Here is a 20,775-nt window from a genome sequence, read left to right as displayed (position 1 = left end):
TTTTTAATTATGAAACTATTGTAGTAAAAAAAAAATAATACTTTTCGATTGCTTCGCTACATACCAATCCGAAATATCTAGGAACATTCACATATATCTACTACATATCGACTCCTGAATGGAAGATCCGGGCAGCCAGTTCGAAAACGAATTTTTCAAGAACGCCCTATCTCAGAATTTGACTGAAGGGCGCCCTACCTCAGTATTCACTTCCAAAGTGCCTTATATCAGCACGTCTTCAGTATATTTTCATTTGATATAGGGCGTTTTTGAGCCGAATTTTTAGACGGGGTGTTTGTCAATACAATTCTAAAATAGGGCATACTTCAAACAAATTATGAAGGAGGGCATTCTATAAAAGTTTTCTGAGATAGGGTGTTTTCGCACTGGCTGACGAGATAGGTCGATCTTCCACTCAGGTGTCGATATACTAAGTTCATCCGGGAACGGAAACCGAACTGAACTCGCAGAGAAAGAATGAAACAACGAACCACCTTTTCTTGAAAATATCGGTCTGAGAGTACGCTGTTTTTATAGTATACTTAGAGCATATCAGTATTTGATAAGAAAAATTACTTCTAGCTCTCTTATAAAACTGTCTTCATTTATTTTAAAGCGTAAAATGTACACTGAGAAAATTTCTGGTGAATCACTGGCAAAGTTATCCAACTTTCACAGTGTTTCCTAGACCATCCGTTCTAAAGTGGAGATGTTTTTTTTTTTATTAGAAAACGCAAGAATATGAAGTACCAAGCCGAGAAGGCTCTATCGCTGCATTACCGACTTCCGGTTTCGACCGGGAGACCAGCTTTTTAAATATGATATACATGTTTTTACCACAGGTTCGTATTCTGCGTAAAAAACACGTACCTCTTGTTTGAAACCTTTTTCTTGAAAGCGCTTTTTTCGTAATCTAAATGGTCTTCGAGCTTCAACTCGTCCTGCACTTTTAAAATGGACGAACATTTTTTTATTGGAAAACGAAAAAATATGAATAACCAAGTCGGAGATGCTTTATCTTTTGGTCGTATTACCGACTTCCTGTCGTTAGCTGATTAAGTTAAGTGACGTTTTGACAATTTTTGGCTGTTTATCTATTGTCTATTTAATTTTTATAATTTTTTTGTACATAAAAATCATAACCAGCACCATACGAAACCAAATTTGAAACTTTATATACAAATTATAAATTATCAAAAACCAACAAAATTTTACCAATTAAACTTAAAATTTGTATTCATATTTTAGGTATGGAGGTATAGTCCGTTAGGTTTTAGTACGATAAAGTGCAAAATTAAAAACGCTAAAAAATCGCTTTGATTTTTAATACATTTTTAGCTTTACACTGTTGTGTATTTCTTTCCAGGACGGTGTCCAAATGTATGAATAAACTTACTTAGAAATATTTATTTGAAAACATTAACAGCATTTAATCAAAAATTTAACAGGTTCTTACCTGCCTAAATGTACGCTTAAATATGAATATGCATAAAGCGTAACTTCGTGGTGGATGTTTTTGTGACTCATTTAATTCCTTTGCTATCTTTAATGAATTTAAAGCCTCCTCCCATCTTGCGAACAGCTACGCCTATGTACTCGTGTAATTTTATTACCTTAAATTTAAGTCACAACATTTTTTCACCCAATCTCACGCAACCCAATTTTTTACTCATTAGACATGCTAAACATTTTTTCGCATACCATAGAAAAGGTGACATTTTGCATTTTATATTTTCTATTCGAATATATCTACATAGTATGTATAGTACATACTACTTATGTATGTCTATACTAGAAAAGTATATGTATTTACTGCTAAAATGATATCGAGCACTTGCAAATAAATTACTTTTGGCAGCCAATACCGCCTCCACTGACAGCGATGTATTACTTGTAAGTAGAAATTTATTTAATCTATCTTTCATAGCCGATGGGATATTTTTGCTGGTCCATGTTATTGACATTGTGAAACTAAGAGGACAAAAAGTTGTGACAAAGTAGAAACATGCAAAAGATGTAGAGGTCTATACATGTATGTAAGCACATTGTGCTTAGCCTCGTTAAGCACCGTCTTAAATATCGGACAAAACCTAAACGGAGGCTTAGCTTTGAATTGTTTGAAATTGCCGTTACGTGGGTGGTGGCTCCGTGGTTTTAGTTCGAATTCAAAAATTGTCAATATGGCGCTTAAGGAAACTAAGCGCAATCTTTACACTAAATTTGATTTTTTCTCGATGTAAAGCCCCACAATCTAAGTCTGACAATAGATTACTATACATCATTTTAAAGGCCTATCAATCCTCTTCTCATAACATGTACGATCTTTAAAATTAAATGAAAAGTAGTCATACAAAAACTGATAAATCTACAAAAGCGTATTTTTTTGGCCTAAAATGACAAGTCGCGAACTCTAAATGATTTTTAAAAAATCTATAAAAATAGGCAATAATATTTCTCGTAAAAAGGAAGGAAATTAGGGGGTAGATTCTTGAAATTTCCAAAAAAAAAAATTCTATGGGCACCCTAGTGTATATGTATGCATATTGAAAAATAGTAGTTTACATCTATATTTAAAAAATCGTTGACAAGAGTGAAGTAGAAAATTCCTACATATGCTATGCATTTCACTTTATTTGTTGATGGCGGCTTTTTCCAGCATTTTTTTTATATTTTTTCTTTTTTTCCTTGGCTTTTTGGCATCGGCACATGCCTGCAAGCAACTGAAAAGCCATGTTTTTGTTTTGCTATTTCTATTTGCTGGTTGTGCCTGTCGGTCCTGCATAATGAAGAGTGATTAGTTGTAAGCGCCAATGTGAAAGCATAAAATATTTTGCAAAACAAATGCGTAAATATTTCACTTGCATATGTGTTTTATCTACATAGGTACATACTTGTGTTGTTGTAAGTAAAAGTCAAGGCTGTTAAAATTTGTATATATTTTCTTTTTTTTAGTAGCCATGTTTGCACGTGCACCACAGATAAAATGAAAAATGTGCGCATATATTTAATGTAATCAAATGGAATATATATTAGCGCATATGTTCTGAGTTAAGGTAGACGGTAGCTCATTTGGGGACCCACAAGTAATTTGTTACACTCTCATATCGTGACCTCTGTCGCTTTTGAATCCACGTCAATGGCCTGTGTATGTTTAAGATTTTCTTCAGCACCTAGCACATACATATGTACATACATATGTGGCAAGCAAATGGAGATGCTCTTATTTTAGTATTTAAGAAAATACTTTCTACCTCTCCTTTTGCTGAGCAGAATACATTCAACTCCCAGAACTCTAGAAATTAGCTGACAGTTATTTTGGATCTTTGATATCGAAGGTAAGAAAGACTAAGCATCTACAAGTATGATATTTTTTCTCGCAGGGGAATTATAAAAAAAGATTGTACTCTGGCTAAATATTTGACTTCTCTCTTACGCCATCTTCAGCAATTCAAAACTTTGATAATCACTGCGTTGTTAAGATACATTATGTCCAACCTCTTGGATAATGGCGATAGAATGTAATCAAGCCCTTAAAAAGCTAGCTGCTAAATTTTTCCGGTCTTCAGAAACTGTCAACATTCAAGGTAATTTCATTAAAAATTACATCCACGTCTGACTTCTAACACCATGCTGAAATTATTTTACTTTCCTGCAGGGCACTGCAAAGGATTACTTGAATCACACTTCTTCAAACAGACGAATAATAAGTATATGGTCGACAGAACCCTCTTGTTGAACAGCCCGATAAACTTGGTCTAATTTTGACAAGAAAAAATCCAATTAACTTATTCCCCTATAACGACCGCCGATTCGCCATATGGTTCGTATTATGAACAGGCTCACCGGTCCATGATTTCTACCGCAGGCACCGCGATGGGGATGAAGTTGGCAGCATGTTTGGTTTGCCATTTACAAAATACTGTTCATCACACTTTCGTAAATTAGCAACTCATATATACGGTAAAAGAACTGCATTCATATACGGTAAAAAAAACTAGACATACATAAGTGTCAAAGGTTATGGCTCATTTTTAAGCTGTATAGAAAATTTTGGAAGCCTAAAAACATGAGACTAATTTTTATGTAAAAGCTAGAAATAAATTTTTATTTATTTTAAAACTGTGCATACGAGTTTGGTAGTTTCAAAATTGGATATCTAGTGTTGATTATTGAAAAATTTTCGCATACAATTTTTACCATTAAAAACTAGCCAAACATTTTAGACCAATAAAAATGGGCATAATATGCTGGTCAATAAAGAACTTGATATATTTTTTTTTTGATAAAAATATAAATTTGTAGCTACTTAAACCAGAATGTTTAAAACATGAACATCAACTTTCGACAACTAAAAACAACATAAATTTTTTGTAACTAATAAGCGGATATACAATTGCTCTCATTTAAAAATTTTTTTATTCAAAAACTAGACATTTACTTTTCGACAATTTTTGGCTACCTAAAACCGGACATACAATTTATTTAAGATCTTTTTTACTTAAAAACTAAACACACATTTTGATCATTTCAAATATGAACATAATTATTGAACATTTAAAAAAAATTTAAAATTTAGTTAACTTAAGAACAAGACATAAATTTTGGGTCAGGTATTATCCGACCCAACGCAGTTAATATTTAAAGTTCAAAGTTCGCAATAAATTTATTTAAAAACTCATTTCTCCAAACCATGAGCTTTTATAATTTAAGTTTGTTTGTAAAAAGGTACAAACGAAAACGCCGTTGCCGCCAGTATTTCCGAGCTGGCTATAATTTCCATTATTAAACGCTGCCTGGAAAAGCCAACTATAAACATACATTCTCGTGTGTGGGATCAAGATTTCGTTGCACGTTATCCACCTGACTTTAATGCCATACAGACACGAAAATTTGGTAGCGAGCAACTAGCCATTTTAATGGTACTCGAAGAAGTGGCCAACGACCACATACGGCACGGCGCTGTAAGTGTAATATAGGGGAAATGGAGTGCCGGTGCCGCCAGCGCCACAGTAGCACTACCACAAAGTATAAAGTAGTGCATGCCACGCTGCTGCTGCTGCTGCTACCTACTACCAACTACTGCTGCTAAGTGCCACAGTTGAGAATTGAAGAGTGTTAAATGCCGCGGAATGTTAACCTTCATGGTTTTATAATTCGCATTGCGTACAAAAAGATTATTTGCACAAATTCAGTTTACACAGAACTGCGGCGGTTTGCGGGCGCAATTTAATATTTGCTTTGTACGCAATTAAGTCAACCGGTCACAGCAAAGGAAAAGCAAGTGATTGTATTGCAAAGGCGAAAAGTTAAAAGTGAAAAGTTAAAAGTGGTCGGTCATTCGAAGGAAGCGGTGAGGCTTGACGTAATACAGGAAATTGAACTTTTTGAACCAAATAATCCGGTGCCTCATACTCTATAGTGAATATGTATCAAAATTTGTATCAAAGCTAAATACTTTCTTTGTGCATTCAAGGTAATGTTTAATATAAAGCGTTGGAAAAAAATTTACTTTGTTAAACTTTGCTCGTCGGATAAACAGGGCGTATGAGTAACTTACGTATAAAAAGTGGCGTACTTGCGTTTTTAATTAATTGCATGCGTTTTTTTTTATGGCAGTAATTTAACTAAAAAAGGTTATTAAATCAGTAATAAGTTATTAAATTAAATTTTCTACTAACTTTAGCTGTACACAAGTTATGTGCATGCACATTAGGGTGGTTCTAAAATGAAGGAAGCAAATTTTTACATCAGATTTCCTAAGCCCCTCAACCCTTACGTCGATGCTACTATAGTCGAAGATATCACATATAAACTTTGGTCGCGATTGGAGACGGTTACGGCGTGTCGCACGGGGCGAAAAGTCAGATTCTTCTATGGAGACTCAAAAAATTTAAAAATCGATACCAAAATTTATATGTGATATCTGTGACCATGGTATTACCAATTATGGGAATGAGACTGAAAAAATCATTCATTTGATTTTTTAAGGACTCCCCTAAGGCACATATATATTCCCTGCTATATTATAGCATACGTGAGTTTGAACTTATTTAATTGTAACTGACGGTTAAAGAGCTAACAGACTTTTTTCCATACTTATTGCATGCGCATACATATGTATATAAAACTGTAGCGAATTGATTTCCATTTAAACAGCCCTACTTCATCAAAACCATACATATGTATGTATGTAAACATTTGTAAAATAGTATGTTGCCTCTCTACATTGGAGCAGTATTATTAGTTGGCAGTATTTGACGTATGGCTAATATTAGTTCAAATTGTATGCTGCCTGTTTCCTAAGTTTACGATCGCTTAAAATATTGCACAAATAAAAAGCTGGTTTGCAACCTAAGAGTGATGCTTAAATTTAGTATAATGTAAAACAGGTTTAAGATGAATACCAAATAGGCAACTATAAAATTTCGGGCTCATTCGCCTCAGAACTCTGACTTGTAACCCTCTTTATGAGCTCAAAAAAGCAGTTAGATGAGAGCATATTTCCATTCTTAGAAGGGCACGCCAATACGAGTCCCAGTTAGGAGTCTCATATTAGAGTCTGATATATGACGCTTTTCTGAGTCTTAAAAATAAATATTCTTTATAATTCTGATTATTAATAAACTTTTACTTCTACGTGAACTTTGTTACTTTTTTTCGACGCAGAATTTATGAAACCAAAAGTATCCGAAATGAGTCAGTCTGGTTGACTGGTCTCAGCATTTTAGACTCATAACGCCTTAAGTACCAAACAAAATTACAAACGTACGTATGTGTGTACATATATTACAGTGAAACCTCGATATAACGAAACTTTATAAAACAAAAACATCAATATATAAAAAAAATTTTGCTGAGTACCCTGAAACCCCTTCTTTGTTCCCGAAGTTTAGGCTGTTTAGGCGGTTCCTGACCACAAGGGGTTCGAAGGCAATACATAGATGTTTTTCTTTACGTTAGAACTAATAATACAAGCAAAGTGTTCAGAAAACTTCATATGGTTCAGTTTTTGTGTTACTTTTACACCTAAGATTGTAACTGTCTACTTGATTATAAACTAATAGCCTTATTCATACAAAAGAAAATAGGTTTGTAGAGCATAAGTTTATATGTAAACTGACAAATTTTCGATTTATTAAGCAGTTAAAGTCTTCTTAATTTTTTTATGAATTTGGGTACAATTTTATACATAAATATGTATTGTTTCTTGAAGTGACTTGTTTTCGTTATTTTCTTGTTACATGTGTTATTTATTTTTTGTACCGGCAATAAAATATTGCGAAAATATTTTTAATTGCATATTTTACTTGTTTATAGCGCATAATTTCGATTTTTTAGTACATGAGATTCCTAGTCCTAGTTATCAGTCAGTTATCGCAAAACTGATCCGTAGATTCGGTTGCTCGATGAAAGCAGATATCCTGCTTGACCTTCTGAGATTTAAGTCGAGAAGGGTTTTAGCTCATCTGCAGATTTTCGCTGGCTCGATATAAATTATGCTAATTTGTTAAGGGCCAAGAAGTACTAAGTCTTTGTTCTTCCTCCGCAACTAATGAATCTTACATTACTGTTGCAATTAAGTGAGCAATTTTTTTCAGAAAATTATACTTTACAGCATCGTATGTGTGCTCACTTTGTGCTTTGTCGGTTGTGCTAAATCAACCTTATGTTGGCAACTATTAGCAACTCAACCAGTGCTCGTAGAAAATTGGTGGAAGTCAATGGAAAGACACTACCAATGAAACTCGTGACTCCTTCTGAAGTGATATTTTCCGACTTATACTAACTGATCACAATTGTCTAAACAGATCTAACAGATTACAACAGAAGTCCTTATAAATATTAATTTCAATGTTAAGTCGACGAGTCAACTTAGCAACATAAAAAAAAAATCTTGCACAAAAATATATTGATTTGACCAATATATTAGATTACGTTACGTAAATTAAGTCTAGACTAACTGAGCATTGACGCAGAATTTCTTCCGACAGCTTTTCTTCAACGTACTCAATAAATGGTTGTTTTTTTTTTAGAACAAAATTTGTGTTTAAAGTGCAGATAATTTTAAAAAAATTATTTAAAATTTAATAAATATGTATACGTTTAAGTCGGTAAGCAAATGTGTGCAATCATCACCAAAAAGAGGTCCATATCAACAAACAGTAATAAAATTTTCAGAGCTTTGCAGAGATTTTAGCTGCCGGTGTTGGAAAATAAAACAATTGCTTTTATAAACCGGCATTTAATGAAATTTTGTACCCGAATATCGTGAATGAATTTTTTATCATATTTAGCTATTCGAGTTTTCTTTGAATCGTTATAAAATCGAAATTGCTAGCTCCAAAAAATTTAAATACTACTTAGTAATTATACATATTCAAAAATTAAGCTCAAATGTATGAAAAAAGTGTATACACCAATTTTATTTTAACGATATTTCAATATAAAAAAAAAACTTTTATTTCACACGAAAATTTTGGTATAAAAAATATCACTTTTGTGGGAATATTTATATTTTAAGTAAATTTATATATATACTATGTAGTTATGCTCTTACAAAATTTTTGGTTGCGGACTTTTTACTCATATTTTCACCGCTTGAAAAACTTGAATAATGTTTTGAAACATTTATTATATTAAATATGCCTTTAATAAAACCTACTGACTAATTTATCTGAAAAAAATAATTCATATTAAATTTTTTAATTCAGAAAGTTCCGAAAAGTGATTATTTTAACTACTCGTAGAGAATGAATTTTTATTAATTGCTTAAATAAATATTGCTGCCTGCAAAACTGTTCATCAAAAAAGTCAAAAAATTCATAAGCTTTTTCATTGAAATCTAATTTTCAGCGAACTGAAAATTCAATTGGCACTATAGAATTTCAGCTAGCAATCGCAAATATCTGCTTCATCTAAGTGCATGCATAAATTTATATTTAATTGTACTCACCCAGCACTGCAACTGTTGCGAAAAATATTGCTGTTGCAAGAAATGATTTATTAATGCACTATACGTATCCTCTGGGTATTAGGATTTTTAAATTAATTGAGTTTCTAGTACATACTTCATTTTATACAATGCAAACTCACTTGGCAAATTAATTGCTATTGCGATGGCAAATGCAAACATTATTTCGATCGTAATTTTATTGTTATGTTTTCTACAAAATCCGCTAAGCACACATCCACATAGGTATGTACATGCATGCAGCATGTGTGTGTAAACAACACACCAACAAACGCCGCTCTTCACCCATCATTAAATGCTAAGCCGATTGGCGGTTTTCGGGTTGAAAACTTTTGTTTTCTCACTGGCTATTGTTTCACTTGTTCTTTGTTTACCGCAACAAATTTAACTTCTCTGTTGCCTGTCTTTGTCTATTTGTTGTTTTTTTTTATTTATTTTACTGCTTAGAAGCATAGCAAAGTGCGCCCACACACAGACACCAACGCACACTTTTTGGTGCTCTATTCAATTCAATTCAATTGTATTACTTTTAGCCACATTAGTTTGAGATTGTATCCTTTTCTTTATTTTACTTATTCTGCTGCTACTTCTTTTTCTGCTCTTATCCACAAGCGAACACACACACACACACACACAGAGTACAAACTTGGCGCAAACTTTATTATTTGCCAATTGTATTATGGTCATATGCGTTTAAGTACACATACACACATTGACAAGCGCACGCACACATACATTGGCAATCACATTTTGGCAACACTTTCACTTTCCATTTTTGCCGGTCTCATTTGCTGTACGTTTCGCCAGTTTTTTTCTTCTCGCCGTACTCTTTAATTGGTTTTTGCTTTTCTACATTTTTTGCCTCTTGCCTTTACTGCTCTCAATTACTTGCCTGCTGCTCTTAGCCTTCTTTGCTGCCACTACTACTTCCGTTCTAAGTCTAACTACCAATACAAAGTTGGGAATATAGGATTTTGAAATCGCCAGCCACGTTCTGTTCGCGTTGGATTGATAACAAGGACTGAATCGTTTTTGGCTAAAAGGTTCACTTTTATTCGCTGTTGCACGCGTTTGTTGCAAGGATTCGAATGTTGAATGTTGTTGCTTTAAGAGCTTTTTTTCCGGCAAGCAAAAGCTCAGCAAAAGCATTGAGGTAGGCAAGCAAGGAGCTGTTGAAGGAAGGATGTGAATAGAGGAGAAGAGCGTGGATAAGAGAAATCGCATTGAGATTTAAGAGAGCTCCCAGCTGACTAATTTTAGACCAGTTTGCGAGCTAAATTTTTGTTGTTAACTATGTAGATACGCAAAATTTCAAATGAAATGAAATTATCCAAATAAAAGCGGTGGTGCCTGAAAATATTCAATATAAAAAGTATGCGATTCAATGGGAAAACGATCAAACACAGCAAAAGTCGTAGGAAGAAAAGCACTCAGACCACATGCCTTACATTTGAATGCTTTCGTCTTGCCTTAAGTCTGCTTCAAATCTGGACGATCTACACTGAAAATAAAATCTGCGTAAATATAACGAAAAATTGTGTACATTTTACGAAAATTTTCGTAATTTTGAGCCACGAAAGTTTTCGTTGATTGTACAAAACCGTTTCACACATACTACGTAAATATGAGACATCAGATCTTTACGAACGCTTTCGTACTATTTACGAACGAATTTGGTACTATTGTAAAATGCATAAAAATAATTCGTGTATTTAACGAAATTATTTTCCTAAAATCTGCGATTGTTTCGTAGAATTTGCGATTGCTTTCATTCGCCACACTGTAAAAAAACATAGTACGAACTATAACACAACACTTTTATTTTGTTTTTATCCTTGATTTTAAGCATTTTTCTTTAACAAAATGTTTTGCAAAAACGTCTAACATTAATGATAAAAATATAATGAAAGAAGTGCAGATATAGATAGTATAACTGTCGTAAATAATAAGTCTTACCTAAATTTTCTAACTACTCTGCAGTTTAAAATTAATAAAAAAAGGTTATTTGTATGCATACGAATAGTTTCTATACTACATATTTTTTTATTGCTTAGCCTTCATTCAGTATATTGATGCAAAGTGTTAAATTATGAAACTCAACAAAACCCTTATTAAATATAATAACATAAGAAAGAAAGAATATAAAAAATACTGATTTCACTTTCTTAAACATTATAATATTTTTATGTGGAGGTGCTTGGCAGATTCGCAGCTTTTTCGATGTTTGTTTCCTTGACGACTATAAATTAAAGGAAAATTATAAGGCATCTGAAAGGCAAGTTTCAGTAAAAATCATACATGTACTTTAAAATTTCATTAAGTAGACGCACTGCTGGCTTCCTGGCTTGGGCTTGCCGTTGATAGGTAATGATGCCTATTTATGAAGTTCCACATAACAGCGCAAGGCTCAGCGTAGGCGATGTTAAAAACATTGTATGCTTAAAAAACTATATCTCCAGAGCTTATATATTTAATTTTGTATTACATTTTTTTCTTACTTTTAAAATTTTATTAGACGTCTCACAGCAGGCAACTAGTAATTTCGCAATGACACGCGATACATAAAAATATGATGAAATATTAAACTGCCGGTAATTTAGTATATTGTACGAAAATATTCGTATGCTGTGCGAATTTAAAAAACATGTTTCTGAATTTGTTCTATGAACGAAAGTATTAAACAAATTGAACGAATACAGAATTGTAGATTTCGTAAATTTTAAAATCATACGTAAATATTACGAATGCCTTCGTACAATATGTGACCTGGTCTACGGAAAGGGGGCTTAGGTGTCAAAAAATCAATTTTCACTTTTTGGTTGATTCGGATGGAAGATGAGATGCTTTTTCACGTGGTGAAAAGCAGAAAATCCTAACTTGCTAATATAATAATAATAATATTAATAATAATAATAATAAAACTATAATAATATTCCGACCAACAACAACACTTACTGGACCAACAACAACACTTACTGGACGTCCGGCGCGGAGAACAATTAACGAGATAATGAGAAACTGACGAAACGGGTTGCTTACTTTTAACTAGTAGAAAACTAGTTTTCGCACGTAAGCTCCCTTTTCGTAGACCAGGTCACATATACAAAATTTATCGTATAGAGATTTGTTCAGTAATTTACGAATATGTTTCGTAAAATAAACGTAAGATTTCGTAAATTGTACCGAAAAATTGCCTTACGAAAGTCCTTTCGTTACATTTACGAATGGTCCATAAAATCTTGTTTCGTTGTGAAAAATGTTTTCGTAATATGAACGAAAGTTTCGTACATTGTACAAAAACCAAGTCTACGAAAGTTTTTCGTAACACTTTTACGAAATTTTATTTTCAGTGTACAAATAAATCAGATCAGATGGTTAAGGAGCTTAAGTGTTTGTCTCTCAAATCATAGATCCTATGGCAGTGGCGGACCCAGGTAGGGGAAATTTGGAAATCGAGAAGCTTGGGGAACAAACCTAATGAATGGATGCGTTTGAAAATTTTAATTCATGGAAAAGTGTGTTTTTCGAATTCACTGAGTTTTCAAAATTTTTAAATTATGTACTTATTGTTCAATTTATACTTTTTTGTTATATTCTCGAATTTGTATTATTTTACACAGTTGAAAGTCACAGCAAGTTTGAATATTTTCACAGGTTCAGAAAACAACGAAAATTCCAAAATTTTGAATTTTATAATAATATTAAATTTCTTGAGATTTCTTATTTTTAGGATAATTTCAAAAATTTCAAAAACTACCGAAATCCGGGAGATTCTAGGAATTTTGGTAAAATGAGAATATCTTGAAATGTACAAAATTATTGAGATTTAAAAAAATTTATATTATCCAAAATATTGAGAATTAAAATAACTAAAATCTATCATAAATGTAGAAATGTGAAACCTCACAAATTGTCGAAAAATTCTTATATTCATGGTACTTGTGTGTAAATATATCAGAAAATTTATAGGATGAAGTGAAATTATTGTTTGATTTCTAACCAAACCTATGTATGTAACTCAATCGCCGAATGGTTTGCCGAACCGTAAACATATGTTTACACATCCAATTTCATGAGTATCAGGTACCTACTCACACTTTTTTTAAGAAGTTTCACTTCTATCATGTGTACGGTGTTACACACGCATTTTTTTTATAAACCCAGTTTTCACCTAAACTTCACGTAAGTGTGATAGAAGTAACAATTCATTGAATTTAAGTCGAATATAGGAATTTGACAAAAATTTCCCCCTTGGGAAATTTTTATAAAAGCTCATATTTTTGTGCAAAACTAAATTTTGAAATATTTCTACATAGGCATGGTAAAAAATTGTGTTGTAAAAAATCATCAGGTAAGTTTTGACTTAACAGACGGATTTCAGGGCAGCGGGAATCCTTTCATCGTCCCCGGGATCATATCCATAATCACGTAATTTGGTAATAAAATCAAAGTCTTAACGACCAAATAGAGCTTTGAAAGTATACTGATGTTACTTGGAAACAAATTAACATACATAAAAATAACTGCACAGTGCAATAGTAACTGAAATTCTTTATAACACAACAGAATCTCTTCACTCAATTTGTATTCATTACACTTTCATGCTGAACCGAGCGGCGTATTAAATATCGCTGTACCCTCACATTCCTAGCACTGATTAAAAGTATATACATACAAAACCGAAACTAAAGAATTCTATTGATTTCCAATCTTTTAAATAAATTGTGCATCATAAAATACCAACACAGGGCGCGAGCCAAACTCATCGACCTCGATTGAGGTTGGAGTATTATGAAAGCATTTCCGCTGCTATGCACCTCCAAGCGAGCATAATTTTATGCAAGCGGAAACCGTGACGCTCCTCATTGACGACTACACCTACGGTTATATAAAAATAAATACATGGTAACTGACAAGCAGAGCAGAAACAATTGTAGGGGGAATGGCGGTCAGCGCAGGAAATGAAAATGAAATAAAATCAAGACAAAGAAGCGAGGTTGTGTAAAATTGCATACTAAAAGGCGTGGGGGAGGAAAGCAGTGAAGCGAGAGCAGTCAAAGTAGCGGCATGCAACATGACAAAGGGCTACGGAAAACAAGAAAAAGTCGCAGAGATGACAGAGGTGTCAATGGCAGCAGGAAACTGGAGAGTATGTAGAGTGAAATCAAGAGCTTGTGTAGCTTCGTAGATGGTAACTGCGAGCGGATGCTAGTATATGTAAATTTATTACCATATACTTCAACTTTACTTTCAAGAGTAAAAAGTAACGTAACGTAGTAAAAGTAAAGGGAAAAGCGCATTGTGAAAGGTGCAGACATTCAGCGCTGAGATATCCTATGTGGGCATGGATACAATGAAAAAATTATCGATTCGAATATTTGATAAGCTGACAGCGCCTGACACCGGCAAACTCATCAACAGCACGCTTGTTCTTGCGCCAAGAACAACTGCAGTAAGGTGAAGGCAACACAATGCCGACAGACAGACAAGCAGACGAAAGGGTAGTCGGTTCTACAATGCAGTAACACATTAACGTTTGTAGCGGTATTGTACCACTTGCAAGTGGATACCTTTTCACATGTGGCAGGTTAGTTTACATACATATGTATATGCGCGCTATTGCGTACACTCGTGTTTGCACAAATTGCTTGCACCTTTGTGCAAAGCCGCAATATGACCTCGCTTCACTGGAACTTGTGCACTACAACCGTTTATTTGAAAGACGTTTTTGTAAGACTGACACACTTACATTTGTACATACATACATACCTGGTGTAATCTAAAACCGCACATAACCTTAATACAATTTGGTATTGAACTTGACGTAGTGTTCACTAGCACTTCACTCACTTTTCATATTTGTTAGACAATTTGCCACACACACACATGCATGGCTGCAGAATTGCTTGGGCGGCTTCATTGTATGCCAGGATTATTGGTTGTAGCTTTCGGTTTCGTTAGCTGGTTGAATACTTGTATTCATGCTGAAAGGCTGCAGTTCACTGATGCGGGAGATGATGGAAAATCGTTGGCTATATGCAAAAAAACCGTTCTTCTTGGCAAGGTGATCGCAAAGTCAAACAAAAAAGTTTACATAAAAGTAAATAGTTTTGGAACTACTCATACTCCTGCTAGGTGGCGACTTAAGGGTACTTATATCTGATGTACCTTTACTTCTAAAAATATATCAGAAGACTTTGGATTTAGGATAATTCTATACGAATGCCTGTCGTTCCAAAGGATCAAAAAGAAATATTCCGAGGAACCGCCCTCAGGGCTCTTCATTCCCATGAAATCAAGTCTGCATTGTTCGTCGAGTGCGTGGAGAGACTAAACGCCTTATCAGTATACAATAGGGTCTTTTCTCACTGGGTTGCGGGCCACAAAGACAGAAAGAAATTAAGAAGCAGGCAGGAAGTGGCAACAACAACATCGAAAAGCCACGAGCCCTTCGTTGCAGACACCATCAAAGAAAAGTTTAGGAGGGAAGAGATAACAAACAGAAAACTGCACTGGAAACAAGTCACTGGACAGAAAGTCTGTGAAATTGGCATACGGAATGCCGCCGAAAGACAAAAAAGTTGTTCTGAGTAGCTTTTCAATAGTTCTCGAGTTCCTGAAAAAAAGTTTTGGAAAATTATAAAAAAAAATTAAAAATTGTAAAAAGTCGAATATGTATAATTTTTGGAAAAAATAAAAATTAAAACTGCCTGTTATGCCTTTCAATAATTTTAGAGTTCCCAAAAAGAAAAAGAAAGTTCTCCAAAATTACAAAAAACCCTTTTTTTTCAAAAAGTCGAAAAGGTGTAATTAAAAAAAAATTAAAACTGTTCTGTTAAGCTTTTCTAAAGTTCTAGAGTTCCTGAAAAGGAAACTTACATACTTTTTCTTCATTTGGCAGATGATATCCCTAGCGAATGGAAATATTTATGTATAAAAGCTTCAGTTCAAAAATTTAGCATAAAAGGTTCACCAGCACTTTATCGTCTTTCCTTTATTTGACTCTAACTAGGTTGTTGGTAAATTCATGGTGTTAAATTGCAATGTATCAGCCTATTTGGCGCGCAGTCAAGCGAAATAACATTTAAATTCATAATCAAATCAAACTTGTACATGCAATGAGCGCCGACAAGCAACACGCTAAGCGAGCAAATATCTACATACATGTCCACATAATTAAATATGCATGTACATATGTATGTACATCTCCAAGCATCCAACGAAACATTGTAGCAAAGCTGCGCAAAGTTTTACAACTTACTCGTATTTTATCTAAGCGCTTTTAGTTCAATATCATCCGCTTAGCATCTCTGCTGTTTTAGGTTTGCTTAACTCTACTTAGCTATGTACTCGTATAAGCGCTGACTTGCCTTTGATGGGCTAAGTCTGTGGTATGTGGCTGGTTGCTGTGGCAGTAAACCGTATCGAATATAACATTATATAAAATGCAAATGTGAAGACTGTCAACTGGGCTGGGTGGGAAGACTACCAGTTGTTCAGCAGAATTTGATCGTTGCAAGGAAGCGACATAGTAAAAGTGCCAAATAGTAAATGAAAGATGCAGTGATGATGAAAAGAAGGGACAACTTGTATTGCTTTCGAGTAAATTCAAATTCATCAAGTGGATTTACTGAACGTGATTAAAAGTTAAAGATATAATACTAGAGATTTTTTTATGAGTTTGGAAAAATCTACTCGAAAAAGCGCTTGCTCAATCGGCATTCTACGATCATATCACAAAGGGTGGAGGGCACTAGGTTAGGTTCACGTGGCTGCTGGTCAATTTTCCAGCATACTTCAACCTGCAAATGGGCCCTTTGTTATAAAAAACGGATCCGAAAAACCCCTACTCCTCCTTCTACCTGTCTCTAAGGTCAGCAAACCCGAGTAGCTGCCTATCTCTAAGAATTTCGTCCAAGAATTCTTGTCTTCGCCTACATAGTACAGAACATTCGTACAATAAGTGTCTGGTAGCCTCTGGTTCTTCTTATGAGGCACTCTTTACCGTTCTACGTGCCTCCCTAAGAGTATGTGACGATAAGTGTTATCATGACTAATGACATTTCTCTCCTTTTCATGGATAGAAGCTCTGCGCGATTTTGCCATGTCAGACTCTGGCCAAAGGATTTTGCCCATGTTACATGTACTTGAGGTTCACACCTGGTACGTGCTTCTTTTAGGATAACATCCTTAATTCTGAGTTGCATGCCTAACCTCTTACAGGTCGGTGAAAGTGGTGTGGAAGTACTCAGATTTCTCGTTTCCTGGTATGGTGAATCTCCTGGTTCGTAAACCAGATGCTAGGAAATCTACAATGCCACCACATTTAGGGATACGCTATCGTATACGAATTTTTCCTTGCGGAATCAAGAGCCTATATGACGTAGACTAGTTATTGGTAACCTTTTCCACAGCCGCTAGTTCGGCCTGAAAGACACCGGAATGATCTGGAAGGCAGATAAATGCCGCTATTTCCAGTTTTTCTGCGTATACCCCCGCCTACTCTATTATCAAGCTTGGATCCATCAGTGTAGAACCGAATCGAGTTTTCATACCCTGGGGTCTTTAACTACGCCAATTTATCGTGCCATTTGGCCTCAAAGCTTTCCAAATGGATCTTGATTACATTTCTGAGGCACCCCATGCCTATCTACGAGGACGAACCATGAGACGACCATTCATTAAGTCGTTAGGGTAGTGAGATATCACTTGAATTTCAGGCGGACGTTAGCAGAGATATGCCTCAAGGTGTAGATATTCCAAAGCTTTTATGGTTCTAGTGAAAATAGGCGGACGGGATTAGCATTGTGGCCTTTAAGACAACACACAAAACGTAGAATGAATTGCCTCCGAAGCCAGAAAAGACATTTCAAGCACAGGCTGGAATTCACACTAGATCCAAAACTCGGTTAGAAAACCAATATAGAGCACAGAGTAAAAATGCAGTCTTTGCCTTTTACTTACTGTAAGTGGCTTTTCGGGAAGATATGCATATGGTATTTACCCCGAAGTTATACCCAGAATATGCCCAGCAATGGTAAGTCCGTTCTAACGTTGCGAGGCCATGGTCTGTTGGACAGCATGTGGTGGTTCAAGACTAAAAGTAGTGCAGAAGGTCGCATATGTTGGGTCGGCAGAGGCAATAGGAACTTCCTATGAGACTCAGAGAACTATCACAGTTTCTGCTGGACTAGCTGGAAATATGCTAGTCTGGCGCACTGGATTCCAGCATATAACAAGCTACATGGTCGTCTTTAGATCAAAAGAACTAATTGGTTATGTTATGAACCACAGAAGGAATGCTTTACGTGCATCATCAGAAATGGAATCAGATTGTAGTAAAAAAAAATGTTTCCAGCTATAAAAATATAGCTGTATTCTAAAGCTGTGATCACAAACAGTGTTGCAGCTGCAGTTGCCACGAAATAGCAACGAATGACTTGCTCCATTGAGCTCGACCGAAATCATTTAAGTGTTTGTAGTGCCAATCAGGAAGAATAAAAATGTTGACTGGTCTGCAAAAGGTTTGAGACGAGACGTTCTCGGGTTTCAAATATTTTGTCCAGTTGAATAGAACTTCACTCTATAGTTGAAGAATTTCAAACAATTAAATTAGACTTTATGCCGAAGGCTTCTTAATTTCCGGCCACAGCCCAAAACATTAAAGAAGCAATGCCTGAAGCCAATTGAAATTTTACGTTGTAACACGACCAAAAGCAGCAACATAAAATTCACACCACTCAACGCTAAACTCAAGTGGTTTTCGTAAACAATAAAAATTCACTCGCACGGATAGATCCAAACCGAAAAAGGGGCATGCGTTTCGAGCGTATTTAATCCATTTCACGCATAGCCGCATGGCAATAAAGGCACGCAAAAGTGGACTGAAATACTATTGTGTGTACTCGCATAAGTGGGACGAAGCGCCTGAAGTGCTGCAATACAATGAGAATGGTAAAATGTAAAACGAACGAATGAAATTGTTGAAAGGATCAATGCAATTTTTGCTGATTTGCTTCGTTAAGCAAACGAAACGTATGCACAAAAGAGAATTATAGTTGAGGGAAAATTACAGAAACAACAATGAACAAGTACGAATGTCAAAGTTGGGTTTCGAAACCGAAATTTATATACCCGGCGTGCCGCAAGTATAAGATACATATGTTTTTTACCACGCTGTAAATTATTACTTACTTACTTTATGTGAAAAGCAGGGGTGTTTTTCCCCCGATTCTAAGCCTTTTTGATAATAGTGAAACTCAGTAAAGCAACACCGTGCGCCAAGAACCGTTATATTTCAAAACACGACGACACACTCTGAGTAACTTACCGCCCCACAGTGTAAGATTTGACCCATCTAGCTGCTTTTAATTCTGTAATTCGAAAACTATTGAAGATAGATTAATGAAATTTTGCACAAGGTACGTTATAAGATAGGCGAAGCTTTTTAAAAAAATTGGTAATTTATAGTTACTGTCACGCCACCCTATTATATAACTGCAATTTTTAAAAATGCAAAAACTGCAAATATTTAACCAACTACAAAGGCTAAAATAACCAAAATTGATATTAAGAATTTCCCTATAACAAGAAATTATAAACTGACAGAAATGGACTTAAAAAAAATATATTTTTTTAATTATGGGCGTGGAAAATATCGATAAGAAAGTCAAGTTGGGTCAACAAAATTCCGTTATAAGTTCAATATTTCTTGCTCTATTTACAAAAATGGGATACCATTGGAAAGGTAATGAATCAGGCTTTCTCTATTCAAAGCAAATATGCAAGAATTTGTCTCGGTCGAGATAAAATGCAAATGAATTACTCGAAGAAAATAAAATTCCCAGTAGGCCAGAAAAAATAAAATTTCATCAAAACCTGCAATTTCCAGCAGCTAAAATTGTGTTGTATAAAGTCTAAGAGGAGTGGCAAATAAACTGAGATACCAACTTTATCGAATAGTGGCGGATAACGAGTTTTCGGGTCTAATGAAAATAATAATTTGCTAAATATAAGTCTAAGTCAACATCGTTTTACTTTAACATGAAATACTAAGACCTAGTTTACTAAAATCCCAAAAATGTATATTCATTAAAAAGAGCATACCTAAAAAAAATAAGACCAAAATGATATTTTAGCAATGGTTGCATAAATCACATAACACCGACAAATTAAACATTGAGATTCAGTTTCAAATATACAAGTTTAAATATTATTGCGCTCAGTAATTTTCCAAATCAAACCCCGTCCAGCCATACACTTTGATTTAACTTTTTTAGTTGTTATTGTTTCGTCTTTATCAGACATTTCTAAAAACATTCTTGACGTTGTTTTTAAATTTGGCGACATAAAATAATGTAATTAATCTTTTCTAGAATATGGAAATGATACACTGAGCGCCATATTCCCACACCACTGACAAAACTCAGCGGCTGACTATTGCCTTTACTACTGCGCCTAATACTATGCCGCAAATTTATTTTAAGCTGTCGTATGAAAATTGTCAGTTTTATTATTATAACCTACTGAGTAAATAAGTGATAACGGCGAAACAATGTTTATATTGTGTTTTAGGGGCAGTAATTGTGACAATAGTCATATCGTCGCTCGAATAAAGAAACAGTGTAAATGCCACATCCACTATTATTCGATAATTGCATCATTGTATAGACAATCCTTTAATCTATTAGATAAATCTTTAGTTTTCTTAAATATCTCTTTGGCTCACTAATTTATTCCCGAAAAACTAAATTGTATTTGTATGGTTTGTAATGGTTTATAAAACTTCCAATTCGTTTTTCTCA

The 20,775-nt window shown here is 34.5% G+C and overlaps 1 protein-coding gene across 1 annotated transcript in view; it reads right to left on the bottom strand.

Moving 5' to 3' along the window:
• The window catches only part of LOC118739068 (glycerophosphocholine phosphodiesterase GPCPD1-like), a 481,215-nt gene that overhangs the window by 252,268 nt on the left and 208,172 nt on the right, over positions 1-20,775 (bottom strand). The window lies entirely within an intron of this gene.

The sequence above is a fragment of the Rhagoletis pomonella genome, unplaced genomic scaffold, assembly GCF_013731165.1.
Source record: "Rhagoletis pomonella isolate Grant_MI unplaced genomic scaffold, Rhpom_1.0 Rhpom_scaffold_00005, whole genome shotgun sequence".
NCBI lineage: Eukaryota > Metazoa > Arthropoda > Insecta > Diptera > Tephritidae > Rhagoletis > Rhagoletis pomonella.
Note: the sequence above shows the minus strand (reverse complement) of the source record. Positions and strands in the feature narration are given on the sequence as shown.